This window comes from Mastigoproctus giganteus, chromosome 14 (genome assembly GCF_048544385.1).
Source record: "Mastigoproctus giganteus isolate SK-2022 chromosome 14, ASM4854438v1, whole genome shotgun sequence".
Classification (NCBI taxonomy): Eukaryota; Metazoa; Arthropoda; class Arachnida; order Uropygi; family Thelyphonidae; genus Mastigoproctus; species Mastigoproctus giganteus.
Window position 1 is genome coordinate 87,162,774 of NC_143588.1, and position 14,495 is coordinate 87,177,268.

Here is a 14,495-nt window from a genome sequence, read left to right on the forward strand (position 1 = left end):
GTGGTTTGCCTTAGTCCTTGCAAAACCTGCATTTTCTATTAGCTTTCAATACGTGTATACAGATTTGATAGATTAGAACGTAACATTTCACAACAAAAGTGATTTACTTTTGTCAGATGAAAACACTGATTCGGAAAATAACTTTGCAGAAAATATTGAGGAATTTTAACATTATCCATAATTCAAATACCGTAGGCCTTCTAATTTTCGAGTACTGTATTCCGCCACAGTTTGTTCTGTGAACGGCTTATTTTGGCGAGGGCATTCTAAAAAATTAATTCGTCTGTTATTCTAAAATGACGAAAATGAAAGAAAAAAAAAAAAAAAAAAAGACAGACGAATATGTTGTTCGGTGTTTTTGTCCACGGAATATAAACAATGTTTATAAGCAAACATTTTGTTTATATTCCGTGGCGGCCACACAGAGTGGTCAGAGGAGTTTACAAGACAGGCGAATACAAGAACAGCCCCATATTTTGTAGTCATGTGGGCTTGGACCATGGTCAACTCAAACGCTTGTACTACTGTCCCGCTACCAACGCGTTAAACAGCTGTATCGTGATTTTCCGCATGGAAAGTTCGGATTCTTTCTATGGTTGGAGGAACTACACTTTCTAGCTATTTTCATCCACCACTGAAATAAGGATTTTTTTTTCTTTTTTTTTTAAACGAATATTTATTTCATGCTTACACCCAAATTTCTTTTGGGTGTAATCTGCTATTTTAAGAAAATCTTGAAATATATGTTTAACAGTAAACCAGCTCTCGATTTCATCATTTAGCAGGTCCTGGGCTTCTATACACAGTCTTCTGCAACCAATAAATCATTTGATTAAAATACAGATGAGCAGTAATCGATTCATGTTAGGTGGCCAAAGTACAGTTTTTGGAATTAGATTCGCGTATTTATGGAATTAGAGTTCGCAATAACCAATTGTAAAAATGGTCTCAAACCTTAGTCTTCAAAGCACAGTAATTCTCAAACTATTTCATCCGCTTCCCCCACTGAAGGGGATCGCGACCTATAATTTGTAAACCACTGTATCATAATAAATCAAGCTACTTTTAAAGTTAGTAACTGGTCCAAATAATAAATTTAAATAAATTGTGAAGCAATAGCGAAAATTATAACTCAATAACGTTATCGAGCTCGGTACTAACGATATTGGGCTATCGAGCTAAACAATGTCTCCTCATAGAAAGGTTTTTTTTTTCTTCTTTCATTTGGAGATGTAGATATTTGATATATTTTTCTCTCTCACCTGGAAACGGATTTTTTGCTTCAACATACATTCTGAGCGGCCTAGAATAGTTTGACTCTTCATGGCCTCACTTGCCTCATTGTTTTACTTTCTTAAAGGAAAAATCAAAGAAAAAAAACTGTTAGCACTTCAGAGAAATGAATTTTTCTTGTATTTTAACATTACTCATAATCGCATTGATTCAACAGCGTTCACTAGTGTAATGGGAACACGCTTAGCATTATTCAGGTCTAAGTATTTTCTCTCCTTTCGTCAGAAATACCAATACTCCACTAATCCCTTATAGCTTGCAGAACCCTCTCTTAATCCGTAACCATCATTTTTTTTTTTTTTTTGTCTTCTCCCTTTACTCCTTAAAGGATAGACTTTCGTTTTTTTATCGCACGTTCGCAAGTCCCGTCTTTAATCTCCTACCTAGTTTAAATAATGCACGTAAATTATCTGGGAACTAACCTTGATGGCTTTGCTACGGTAATCTCTAAATCCATTGCTTAAGAAGTTTTATCATAACCTCTGTCTTTGCTGGTAAAGGTTATTTTCTCAAGATTAGTGGTGAAATTTTAACTGAATAACACCGCTCAAGAACGCTGTAAATAATCCTTTTTTTTTTTTTTTCTTTCAAATTTTAACACCAGAAAATCAAGCGTTGTATTTCTAATTAAATCCCATGGATCGAACTTCGATCCTTTTAAATTACTAAAAAAAAATACGCTAGATTTTAATAAATAAATTATTCGTCTGTTATCAAACAGGCAGCAGACGATTTATGCAAGCGAATATTTTGGAGTAGATAGGCCATATCTAATTGCAAAACTCATAACGGTTAATGAAAGTGAATGAAAAATTAATATTTTCTAATAAATAAAGGAATAATAATATATTCGAATAAGGATGATACCTATTGGTTGCGTTTTGTAGTCACAAGGTAGCACTTGCTAGTTCGTTCATACGTATACAGCTGTTCCACTCTGGCTGAACGTATTTTGATAAAAAATATTATTAGCCGTCCTTAAGCTTTATTACCACAATTAAATACTAAAATGAGATTTATTTTAATAATCTAGCTCTTTCAGGGAATGTGGCACAGCTTATGAATTTCTGAAGTTTTAATTTTCTTTTGTTTTTATATGGGAGTAGACTATTTTATTGTTTTTTTTTTTATAATTGGCTTAAATCCAAACAATCATTTTAAACCTCTAGGGTTTTTTTTTTTTTTTTTTATATAGTTCATTTGGCCGTAGGGTGAAATTAATGTTACGCTATCTGGAATAAATCAGAGAGATTGACCAATCAGTACTGTATCAAGTGGTATTTTTGACTTTGCCGCTGCTTGGTATCGATCATCGTATAACCTGAAAATCTCCGGAGGGTGGTTTACAGTGACTAATGATATCCCCGTATAGCCACAAGCCTCCCCTTTTGTACACTGGTGAACAGTTGTCACATTTTAGAAGAGCACAAACACCCCCTCAGGTCACTTACATTGAAATGTTAGGCGTAAATAATATCCCTCCCATTCACATGTGATAGGAAATTACAAACACCTCTTCCGTAAGAGCCGCAGCGTTTGTTCACGCCACATCCACTTATAGCCGAGAAGCACCGCTACGGACAAAGCGCCCATCACTCACCCGCAGTTCGGAGAAAGCGACGCTACCCACAGCTACGTCCCTAAACACACGATGTCGGAACGTCTACGAGATTATCACTCGTAGGCCATGGAAAGTGCGGATGGAAATCTCGCTCTCGATTTTAGATAGTTGGCGCAGATAGCAAGGATGGGACAGCCTTTCACGTGCTATCTGCGTAGCCAATTAACTTTATACATCTATTTCCTTTGGCATCATCTTACTCTACAGTATCACCATCTTTAAACTGAATAAAGAAGAATCTTTACGACTATTTCATATGCACTTTGCTTGTGGTGTCTCTATTCCTTGTGAATCAATCATCATAGTTTTAAGAATGAACGCTGTAAGGAGGGGGGGGATGCTTTGCGTGCATTATTAACTTTTGTTTCCTCATGATTTGAAGATTCATTTTTTGTGCACTCCCTGATCCTAGGTACAGAAACTGTTCAGAGGCTGTTATGCAACAAATTTGGGAATTTCGGATACATCGAGTACTCGGGAGATAGTGCGCCAATTCTTATGATATCCCAGTTCATACGGTTTTCCATAGAGGTGTGTGTATATCGGTAGATTTCAAGTTGTGAGGGCTGAAAAACATTGAGTAACTCGTGGATAGGGACGCCTTTTCCATTAGGCACTGTGCCTAGTCTCCGGGGTAAAAAAAAAAAAAAAAAAAAACAGGAACCCGAAAAAGTATAATTCATATAGTAGAATTCAACGCTTTTATTTCAACAATAAAATTCTACAAATTAATTTTAAACAGATTTCTAAGATAGAACTTTCTTAGTAAAATCATCAAAGTCATGAAAGTTCGTATTGCGAGCGAGTAAGCATTGGAATAAGCGTTGTGGAAATAACTGAAATATGAAATTTATAGAAACGCTTCGAATTTCTTTAAAAGCAAAGGCATTATAATATTTTTGATATAACGTAGCGATGCCTCGGGATGAACACCAAACGAGTTCCTAACCTACGAAAAAATACCAAACGAAGACTTCCTAGGACCTATGAGCACAAAAAGTTGGCCCTAGTTGTTGGAGGAACTCTGCATGCTCCTTTGCCCGAGATCGGTTAACTACACCGAGTGAAGAGGTTTGGTACGAAGATTGGGCCTGAGAATTCACATTGTTAGGAAACATTAAAGAAACAAGTTTTAAAATATAGTATTTAGTGGATCATAAGATGTCCTGGAGTCTCCATTCTGTAGGCAACAAACTGGATTATCTAACAATGTCGCAGTTGTATAGAGCTTGAGGAATTACTATCCAGTGTCATTTTCCAGTTAAGACAGTTTTTGTGAAGGTGAATGGGAATAGATAGATCCATTTTAAGGCCCATTACGCTCAATTGATGAACACACTTGGATTTCTACGGTGATACCTTAAGGGTATACTGTATTATTAGTGGTAGTTTATTAAACACTTTGGTTTGCCCTTACAAATAGTGGGCAGATGTAAACTTCCCTAAAAGATTGCAAATTCTCCCAAAAGTCAAGACCTCCTAAATATTTTGGCGACTCCAGTAGTAAATTCCCCTGAAAACGGAGAAACAACGACACGTCTCGTGGAAAGTGCAGTTAAAAGTAGTGACGTTAGAAATAAAGCAAAATATATAAGTTTGCAAAGGTTTTAAATTTTATTTGGAACATTCGGTGTTAAGTGGAGATGCTGTATTAAAGTGTTTCGCATTTTTAAAAGTGTGGGTTTCTGAGAATTATTTCTCCAAACTCGCACTAGTAGCAATGAAACCATAATCATGAACATCTCTGAGCATCTTTGGAGCGGCAGAAAATATCTGAAATGGTAAACGAAAAGCAAGAGAGGATTCAAATGAGAAACGTAGTAAAATTCTACAGGCATGTTTAAGAGAGCAGGCAAACAGTTACTTGTGGACTTAAAGCACGTGAAATTATGCTTCCTCTACGTAATGATTTAGAAAGTGTTCACAATCTGCTTCAACAGAATGAATTAAAAACAAATCGAAATGAAGACTTTCTAATGATTAGCAATATGAATTGAAAACTTAATTTTTGTCGTGCAAAACCAACTTTAAATGCTTTATGCAAAGCCAAAATTGTATGAATGGATAGGACGTTCATTTCTGAATACATTTTTACCCAGTTATTTATAGTATACGGCTGCTTTAACGGTTATTGCATTCGGGGCCGTTCTTTGAAGGGATGCAATGCATCCTGACCCATATCTTAAAAGGACTTCAAATCCAAACAATGGGGAGGGATTCAATTTCGACAAGAACTCCTCTATGCTGTCTTTTGCCTCGGCATTCTCGCACACTCTGGGAAAACTTGAAAGCAGTATTATGGGTCTTTTCACAAAATAGCTGAGTTAGTCGGTCTTAGGCGAGGGCAGCATGGCTTTTTCTCTTGGAAATTCTGATTTTTCGTCCAGAAAAGAGTACATCAATAACGGAAAACACGCAATTTACAGACATATATACAGAGCAATATGGTCTAAGCTGTTAATATGTCTTAAACCCTACGACAACCAACTAACCATTTTGACAAGACGAAGTTTTCTGTTCTTAGCCCACTGAAAATTGAGTTTGAGTTGATTAATAATTTTTAAAATTAGTTGAAATTTATTGACGCATTTATTGAAATACCAAAGTTTATATAAGAAACGAGAATTCAGGGTAGAATGAAGGATTTCATTCTTAAGAATAATTCCGCTGATGCGATCTGACCAAACAGCGGCATCAGAAGATTTAAAATCGCAATCCAATGAAGGAAAAGAACAAAAATCATGCAAATTATCCTTTTTCGGAACTGGTTGGATTTCCAAGCAGAAGAAAAGCACCAGTGGAATAAGAATGTGTAAAATGGCAACACAGAACAGGAGCAAGATCAACAGCACAGGTTTTCTGGCGCTTTCTTGGCATCAAGATTTTTCAGAATTTATTTTAACATCCTTTTGTTGAAAGCTGCGGGTGACGTCGAGTGGAGTGTATTGGGTATGACAAAGGTGGTTCACGTGAACATGGTCGTCAATACAAGAGTTAGAAGAAAAGTAGGATGGTAGTAAGTCGGCTTTATCTTTAGCTAAGGATGCAATAGAATCATCCGCTTGTAACATATGTGGGTAGGGGGCTATCAATGGATAGAAGTTGTGGTCAGTAGCTTCGGCAAGAGAGCAGAATGGTCGACTACTGTTTGTATATATGTAACTGTCAAAGGGTGGCACCCGAACATACATCCATCTCCACCAATTTAGCCTATAATACCATGTTCTCATAATGGCCTGTTAGTATAAGTGTGTGTAATGTGTTGTAAAGTGAAACAGGCTACTGTGCCAGGTGATAGTCCATTGGGCAATTACCACCTGGTGCCCATCCCTGGTACGAGGAGTTAAGCCTGGGTCTACTAACTCTGGCGGTGCATATTGCACCTAGATCCCGCACTCACCAGTAAGTGGGTGCGGGATCTAGGTCGACTACTGTTTGAACAAGAAGCAAATTTTCTACTCTTAATGAGAGAAAATAACTTGATTCCTTCTGTCTATTCGATATACGGAAGTGATATAAGCCGCTGATCTAACATTGGTGCGGTGTTTAAAGCTCCTGACAGACGAGAAAATGCACATCAAACTCCAACTTAAAGGTAGTTTTAAATGTGCACTCGCTTCAAATAATAGCCAACTGCAAGACATCTAATTACAGAGTACAATTAATCATTCATCATTAGCGCCATCAAAAAAAGCAGGAAGTTCCCTCCGTTCATAGTCTTTGTACTTGCATCTGGAATTACGATTTCGCGATCAGTTTTGAATTAAAGCGAATTATCTAAGGCAGGGGTGGCCAACGAGTCGATCGTCATCTACCAGTCGATCGCGGTTTTAATTTCGGTCGATCACGACGAATTTTAAATATACAGTCATCCCTCGATTTGTGCACCTTGTGCAATGAAATTTTTGAGATGGTAGATCGCGGAACATTTTGAAGGAAAAAAGTAGATTGCATCACAAATTAAGTTGGCCACTCCTGATCTAAGGCGTTGTTTCTTCTGTATAATGATGGTTTTTGGAATTAAAGATCCCAGCATGGTAGTAACAAAAACCATGTTTATGGCATCAGCTCAAAAATTTTGACATGGCCCCATTGGATCCACAGACTCACCCATGGGAGAAATGAGAGGGATAACGTACCCTCGAAAACAATTTGTTTTATATTTTATAATTGTACTGTAATGTAAAAGTATCCTTATAAAAGCTACAATGGGACGTATAAGGCTCCTTCCCACCAAAGAAAACTGGGTGCATCACTGTTTTGATTAGTGATAATACTGCCACAATGCTTTTTTGAAAGAATAAACACAGAGCAACAATTTTGTGCAGATTTTTTTGAACAATATTTGTAGCCCTTATATAAAATTTGCGAAATGAACAGGTTTATTTTCCTTATTCTCAGTTAATCAACCTGCCTCTATACTCTGAACAGTCAATGCATATTCCAATGTATGTGTGTGTATATATATATATATATATATATATATATATATAGGGAATATCTCAAGGCTCACAAATTTCACAATGTAATTATAAGTACTGTTGTTAACCACGTGATATATATGTGGTTGGTTTTCGAAGTCTCTGTAATGGAATGTAGAAACATGTCCGATTTATTTATGATGTATCTGTTAAATAACACCTGTGTAATTTCAGATCTGTTTTTATTGTTATCTCTTTCAAAGTGAACACCCTTAAAAAGCCTCTGGCTTATGTGTTCACCCTCCCTTCTTCCTGTTATCTCCGAACAGTTGTAACAACAATTGTAACACAAAATAGGGATAAATAAATTATAATTATCAATCAAAATTATCAGTTGTTCAATGTGTCCTCCATTTTGGTCAACAACAGTTTCCATTCGAAAACAGCATTTTCTACCGCAGAACGTAACATGTCAACTGGAATAGCTAGCACATGACGTCTAATGCTGTCCTTCAGATCTGCCAAAGTTTGACATCCTTCCCGATACACCTGGTTCTTCAAAAAAAAACCCCCACAACCAGAAGTCGCATGGGGTGAGATCCGGTGACCAGGATGGCCAAGATGTCTGTGAACAACGGCTGATGGCCCGTTCGTCTGTAAAGTGTTGCTTTAGCAATCTTTGAACACAACAGTGGATGTGTGGGGTCTTGCATGAATATGGTATCCTGAAGGCACCCGCGTTGTTGCAGCTCTGGTATTGCGAAATTTGCCAACATTTCATAATATCGCTGACGGAACAGGTGCGGGGTCCAGTCGGTGTTACCTGTTCAAAAAAATATGGCCCAATCATGAATGTGGCCGTAAATCCACACCACACTGTCACTTTTGGAGAATGCAACGGGACCTCTTGGATAAATGGAGGGTTTTCTGTTGCCCAAATGCGACAGTTGTGCGTATCCACTTGTCCATTTAAGCAGAAGTGGGCTTCATTACTCCAGAGGATGTTCCATGGCCAAGTGATATCCACCGTCATTCGCGCCAAAAACTGAAGTGCATATGTGAAACGAATATCTGCATCACCATGCTTTAGCTGCTGTAGCATGTGCATCTTGTAAGGATAGTACCGCAACACCTGACGCATTACTAGCCTGTCCACATCAAGAGAAACAGCTGACACACTTGCGCTGTCACATGGAGATTGACTTGATAAATCCACGAGATAACCATAGCTACATCTTCAACACGAGAGCAGTCCACTCGTTTTCGACCTCTACCTGGTTGTGAACACCAAGGTGTCCTGTCACTTCAAATTTCGCAATCATTTTGCGGACAGCACAAACAGTCATAGGTCCACGTGGGCCTTATGCGCTTCTGACGCCGGAATTCTTTGATTTTGCTGTTCTGATCGTACAGCTTCACTAATAGCGCCTTTTCCTGCAACGTTTGGCATTGCTGCTGTAGTGCAGGCAATGCCAAACTGTATGGATTATGCATAATCATAATCATTTGCATAATCATAACTAAGATAGTTACGCGCCATACAGTAACAAATTTTGTAACTAAATTTTTTTTTCTCCAATAAATGACGAGCGTATTCTTTATTATACCTGTCGTCCAAATTTCTCTTCAGTACGAGCCTTAGAATTCGCTCCAGAGCCCTCTACATAGAGATACTTTAATTTTAACAACCCTGTGTATATATATATATACATTGTATATATATGTGTGTGTGTGTGTGTGTGTACACAGAATTCAGCACTGTTATATAGTTACACTGTTATATATATATATATATATACACACACACACACACACAGAATATATACACTGTTATATATATACACTGTTATATATATATACTGTATATATATATACACACACACACAGAATATATACACTGTTATATATATAACAGTGGGGTATCCAGGTATCGTGAGGGAGGGGCATGGCGACCAGGCTTTTGAGGTTTTTTTTTTTTTTAGAACGCCTCTTGCGTTCTTTTCTTTAATTTCAAAATTTTTTTTAAGCAATTCCCCCTCCACCCACCTCTGAATACGCCCATATATATATATATATATATATATATATATATATATATATATATATATATATATATATATATATATATATATATATACGTACGCGCGCGTGCACACACACAAGATGGATCAAATGAAATAACTAACAATTTTAGCCTTTCTCGTTCTTTTTCAATTTTTTAAAAATTTTCTGATCTATTACCCTTAATTATTATTTTCTGATTCATTACCCTTATTCTTTACTTTAGATGGCTGATATACGTTTGAAAAACCAAAATGACTCTTAGTGAGCTGATGGGTTTATGAAAGATGAAGAACTGGAAAACTATGAAAAGTGTTGGAGAGGACATTTGTGAAAGATTTAGCAAGCTAGCTTCATCAGAATTAACGATTACTGAGATGGGAACTAAAGCTGTTTTCCCTAGAATCAGTTTTTGGACAGAAAAAGAATTGGAAGATCTAAGTAAGAAGGCCACACTGAATTTGTCGTTTTGAGTCTTTGGAAATGGGACCAATCATATTCCACATGATAATGCACCATCCCATTCAGCGAGTAGTGTAAAAGCGTGGTTTGAAGAAAACGAATTCTAGCAGCTCATCTGGAAGGCCCAAGTCCAGACCTGAATCCGATTGAACACCAGATCAGGCCATGGCCATTATGCTTCTCTTCTACAGCTGAACCTTTGATTTATGCATATTTGACTGAAGGAATAATGGATCCAAATTCCTATTGCCTGCTACATTGCTGAAAGTGCATTATGCATATCGATGTTATCATTAGGATCAAAGGTAAGTGTACAACTTATTAATTTGTTCATTGTCTCGTTTTTCAAATGCGATAGTGTCCCAATACTTCTGGTAGAGTAAGGTATGAAAAATAAAAATGAACTGGCAAACCCAGGCCATCTCTGCGCAAGCCATTTGCTTATATGTAACTTAATTGTCTTCCGGATCGGCAAACTACTTGTCCGAGTACAGTAGTCCCACTGGCCACTTTGACATGATTCGCCAGTCACTTTTTCATTTTGATGCGTTTGATCATTGAAGTTACTTCCAAAATTGGTTGGTAATCTCAAAAATAAAATAAATATCCATTTATATTCTGGGCGGCCTAGGTTAGAAGAGTTTATTTCGCCGACAGCTAACAGTGGCAGTTTTTGTGGCAGCGTATACGGGCTCGATCTTGCAATGTGCACGTCACCCCAGGACCACAACCCTAACCTGATATCATGTAAAAAAAAAAAATTTTTTTTTTTTTTTTTTTTTTTATGTATAGCATGCTGCAATTAAAGATTCTATTCTATAAATAGGTACATATTGGAATAGTGCGCTGGTTTTTCCATCTTACGCCTAGCGTCAGGTGAATTTTATTATATACAGAAAGAAATAATACTTTTTACTGCAATACCCTTCAATGCCCCGTTACCATGCTCAAGATGACGAATTCACACCAAATAAATCGAAATATTTATGAGCCAGGAAACAAATAGCCAGGTCAGGATACGACTCGATGGGATTAATTCTAGTGTGAAACCTCAAGTCGTGATAGGACTAAAAACCGTCAAATATTTGCGAAAAGAAAACTGATATAAGTACTCAGTTTATAAATGCTTACAAATTGATATGTGCTTTGAGTGACACTGATTCATTCTCACGTGACTGCCAAATACGATGCTGTTCCTTGTATTTTCTCTCTCTATTTTGTGAACTTCTCTGATCGTGGTCGCCCCGGAGAATAAAAGAAAATTTTTATTCTTTTAGATATCAATTCCTCTAATTTCTTCCCTTTCTTTAATGATTGATGAGTTTGTCTCTTATGTGAGTTTTGCATTTCTAAGGTCTGTTTTGGGGGAAGGACAGCTAAGGTCTATTTTGGGGATCAACTCTCCCCAGTAGATAAGGTAATTTTGAATTACAACTTCAGTATTTAATATCGTGCTTGGGTTGGGGTTTGAGAAGACGAAAGAAAATATTTGTTGATATTGGACTTGAACTTCTGTAGATTGTAATTTTCAGGAAATACGTGTGAAGGAAGGTTGTTTCAGAAAACGGAAGTTGAATAAATTAACGAGGATGTTGAAAAGTTGGTTCTGTGGGTTTGAAGTTCGACAGTAAATAGATATTGGTTGGTAGCGGCACGTGTTCGGACTGTTTTGAAAGAGAGAGCGGGAATTATAGAAGCCAGTTCAGAAGAACAGTCCCATTAAAGTATCTGTATTAAAGGCATGCAGCAGAAACAGTATATCTATGAGACAGCAAGTGGAGAGAGAGTCTGTTAGAGATGAGTCATTAATTAACCTAACTGCTCTCTTCTGAATGGAATCTAGAAGCCAGAGAAAGGTTTTGGGGGCACCGCCCAGATGTGGGAACAATATTCCATGGTAGGGTGGATTTGCGATTTGTAGAGTGAACAGCTGTTTGGAAGAAAAGCAACAGCGTGAGTGAAAGAAAAAACCAAGTTTTTTAGATGCAGAGGAAGCAATATTTGTTTTGGGGAAAACTACCATAGATATGTGAACAGTTTTCCATGGTAGGAAGGATTTGCGATTTGTACAGAATGAGTAGTAGTTTAGAAGAAAAGTAATGTCGAGAGCGAAAGAGCAAACCCAGTTTTCTACATGCAGAAGAAGAAGAAGTAACATTTGTGATGTGCTTATACCAAGAGAGAGAGAGAGAGAGAGAGATTAGAAGTCAGGGTAATCCCTAATAGAGATATGTGATCTTGTCTAAAAATCCGAATGTCATCGAAGATAAGCATAGGAGCTATAGGTCCCTTTTTGAGAGATATATATGACAGGACTGAGTTCCAGAAGGATTGAAATTAACCAAGTTATCTTTTTCCATTTGAGAAGTTGAAGCTGTTTGGTCACGGAAAGTTGCAATGCAATGTGCTATCACAGCAAAATTATGGATAGGATTTCCAGTCAGTGGAAGAAGATCATTAATATACACGAGGAAAAGAATGGGAGAAAACTGAACCTTTGGAAATACCATCATTAGAGGAGAAATTAGAAGAGAGAGAGCTGTCTGCCATTACTTTCAGAGATCGGTCATAGAGAGAAAATTGGATACTCAATTACAAAAAAAAAAAACTGTCTGCAATCCGTAAGATGGAAACGTGTTAATAAGACCTGTATGCCAAACACGATCAAAAGGTTTTGAAATATGTCAAGAGAAACTGCTTGAGTTTCATCAAACTTTTCCATTGAATTTGTCCGTAGCTGGGTAACATTAGCAAAACATCGCCGGTGGATCGACACTGAGAAAATCCATAATTTGTGATCATTGATCAGATGGAATGCTTTTAGATAGTTTAGGAGTTGTCAGTTAATGGAGATCTCCATTACTTTGGAAAGAGTAAAGGTAAGTGCAATGGGACGATAATTGGATGGAAGGTATTTTTCACCCTTTTCAGGAACTAGCTGTTTATGAGGAAATTTCCAAACAGATGGAAAAACACCAGTCCTGAGAGAGCTTTGTATGGTTATTTCTACCGTAAACCGTCATTGGATGCTGCATTCTGTTTTTCTGATACAGTTTCCGCTATTTTTATTGGTAAGGCTGACCCGTTCTGCCAATAGCCATCCACCAATCCGAATGTTACCAACGTTTGTATTGATTCTAAAGAAAGTGAAAACTTGATTAGATGCGTTCAGTATCACTTTAGATTAGAAACGAGTTTTGACATCAAAATTTTCCTTTTCGACCCCTGCGTACAAATGATGATCGCCTGGTTGAAGAAATCGACTACGATTTCTTCGATAGTTGTACACGCACTCCGCCACTGTCTGAACTGTGGTGGAGATTATATAGAAAAATAATGGGCGATAATAGGATTGTTCAACGGACAGAAAACGAGCATAATTTATACATCCCGCTGCGGAGTAATGCATATATTGTTTGTTAATAGGTTGATAAAGTTTAACCACAGAAAAGTTTTTTAACTTTATATATTTAAACTTTGTGCTGCCCTTAGAAATAAAATTTTGCTACTCTTTAAAATCAAAATAGAAATCTCTTTGAGATTTCTATTTTGATTTTATACCATCTTTGAGAGTGATATCTTGGTGGCGATATAAAATTATTGTAAAATTCAGATGAAACAAATGTAATTTCTAATTAATTTATATCTCCTTTAGAATTTTGTACGACATCTTAGGAGAATGCATTCTTTTTCTCGGCAAAGGAAGCAACAGAAGAAAGCAGCATAGCTGTAGTGTTAAAAGCCTGTTGTCAAAATTAGAACAAGAGATAAGTACAGTAAACCGAAAGGTTTAGGTATGAGATCAGAGGCGAGTAAGAAATAGCCCATAAACTTCAGACCCGTGGGTTGAGCGCAACCCTCGTAGTATATTGGGAATGTGCAGCTTAATCGTAAACGGGAAACAAATGTTATTGATTGTTTGCAATCTATGGGGTAAAGTAATTGGATTCAGTTCGGTTTAGAATAACCTGAAGCTGCTAAGATTATGGGGTGTCGGTAAACTGTCTATAACTGCATGTGTTCTGTTGTGGGATGAAAAACCAAGTTTAAGTGAGTCAAAAACACGTAATTCTGGTTCTAGACCGACCGACATACACTCTCGTCTAAAAGTTTGAAATCATGTTTCATTTTTCTTAATTTTCAAAGGTTTTTTTATCAGTTTTTATTAAAAATATTTTCTATTATTTTTAATAAAAACTGATTATGCAAAAAACTGAAATAATATTTCAGTTTCTTGCATAATATAATTCATTTTAAGAAATTTCTGGAATATTCGAGAATATTCCAGAAAAATGTAAAAGATTTCTGAATGTGGTAGAACGTTGTAAAAGATTACTGAATGTGGTAGAACGTTATAGAATATAGATGATTCTAGAATATTGTATTCTAGAAAGTGGGAGTGTTGTTTCAATATTATAGAAGATTGTAGATATTCTATATTGCAGAATATTGTGTTTTGCAATAATATAAATTGAGGAGTAAGCTGTAGTTTATAAAACGGAACACCTGTCATTCAGAATTTGGACTGTGATAAAATCGAACACCCGTCATTGAGTGTTTGTTCTAAATTTTGTGCGCTTTCTTGATAAACATGGCAAGAAATAAGGAACTGAGTGTTTACCTGTTTTGCTGGACGA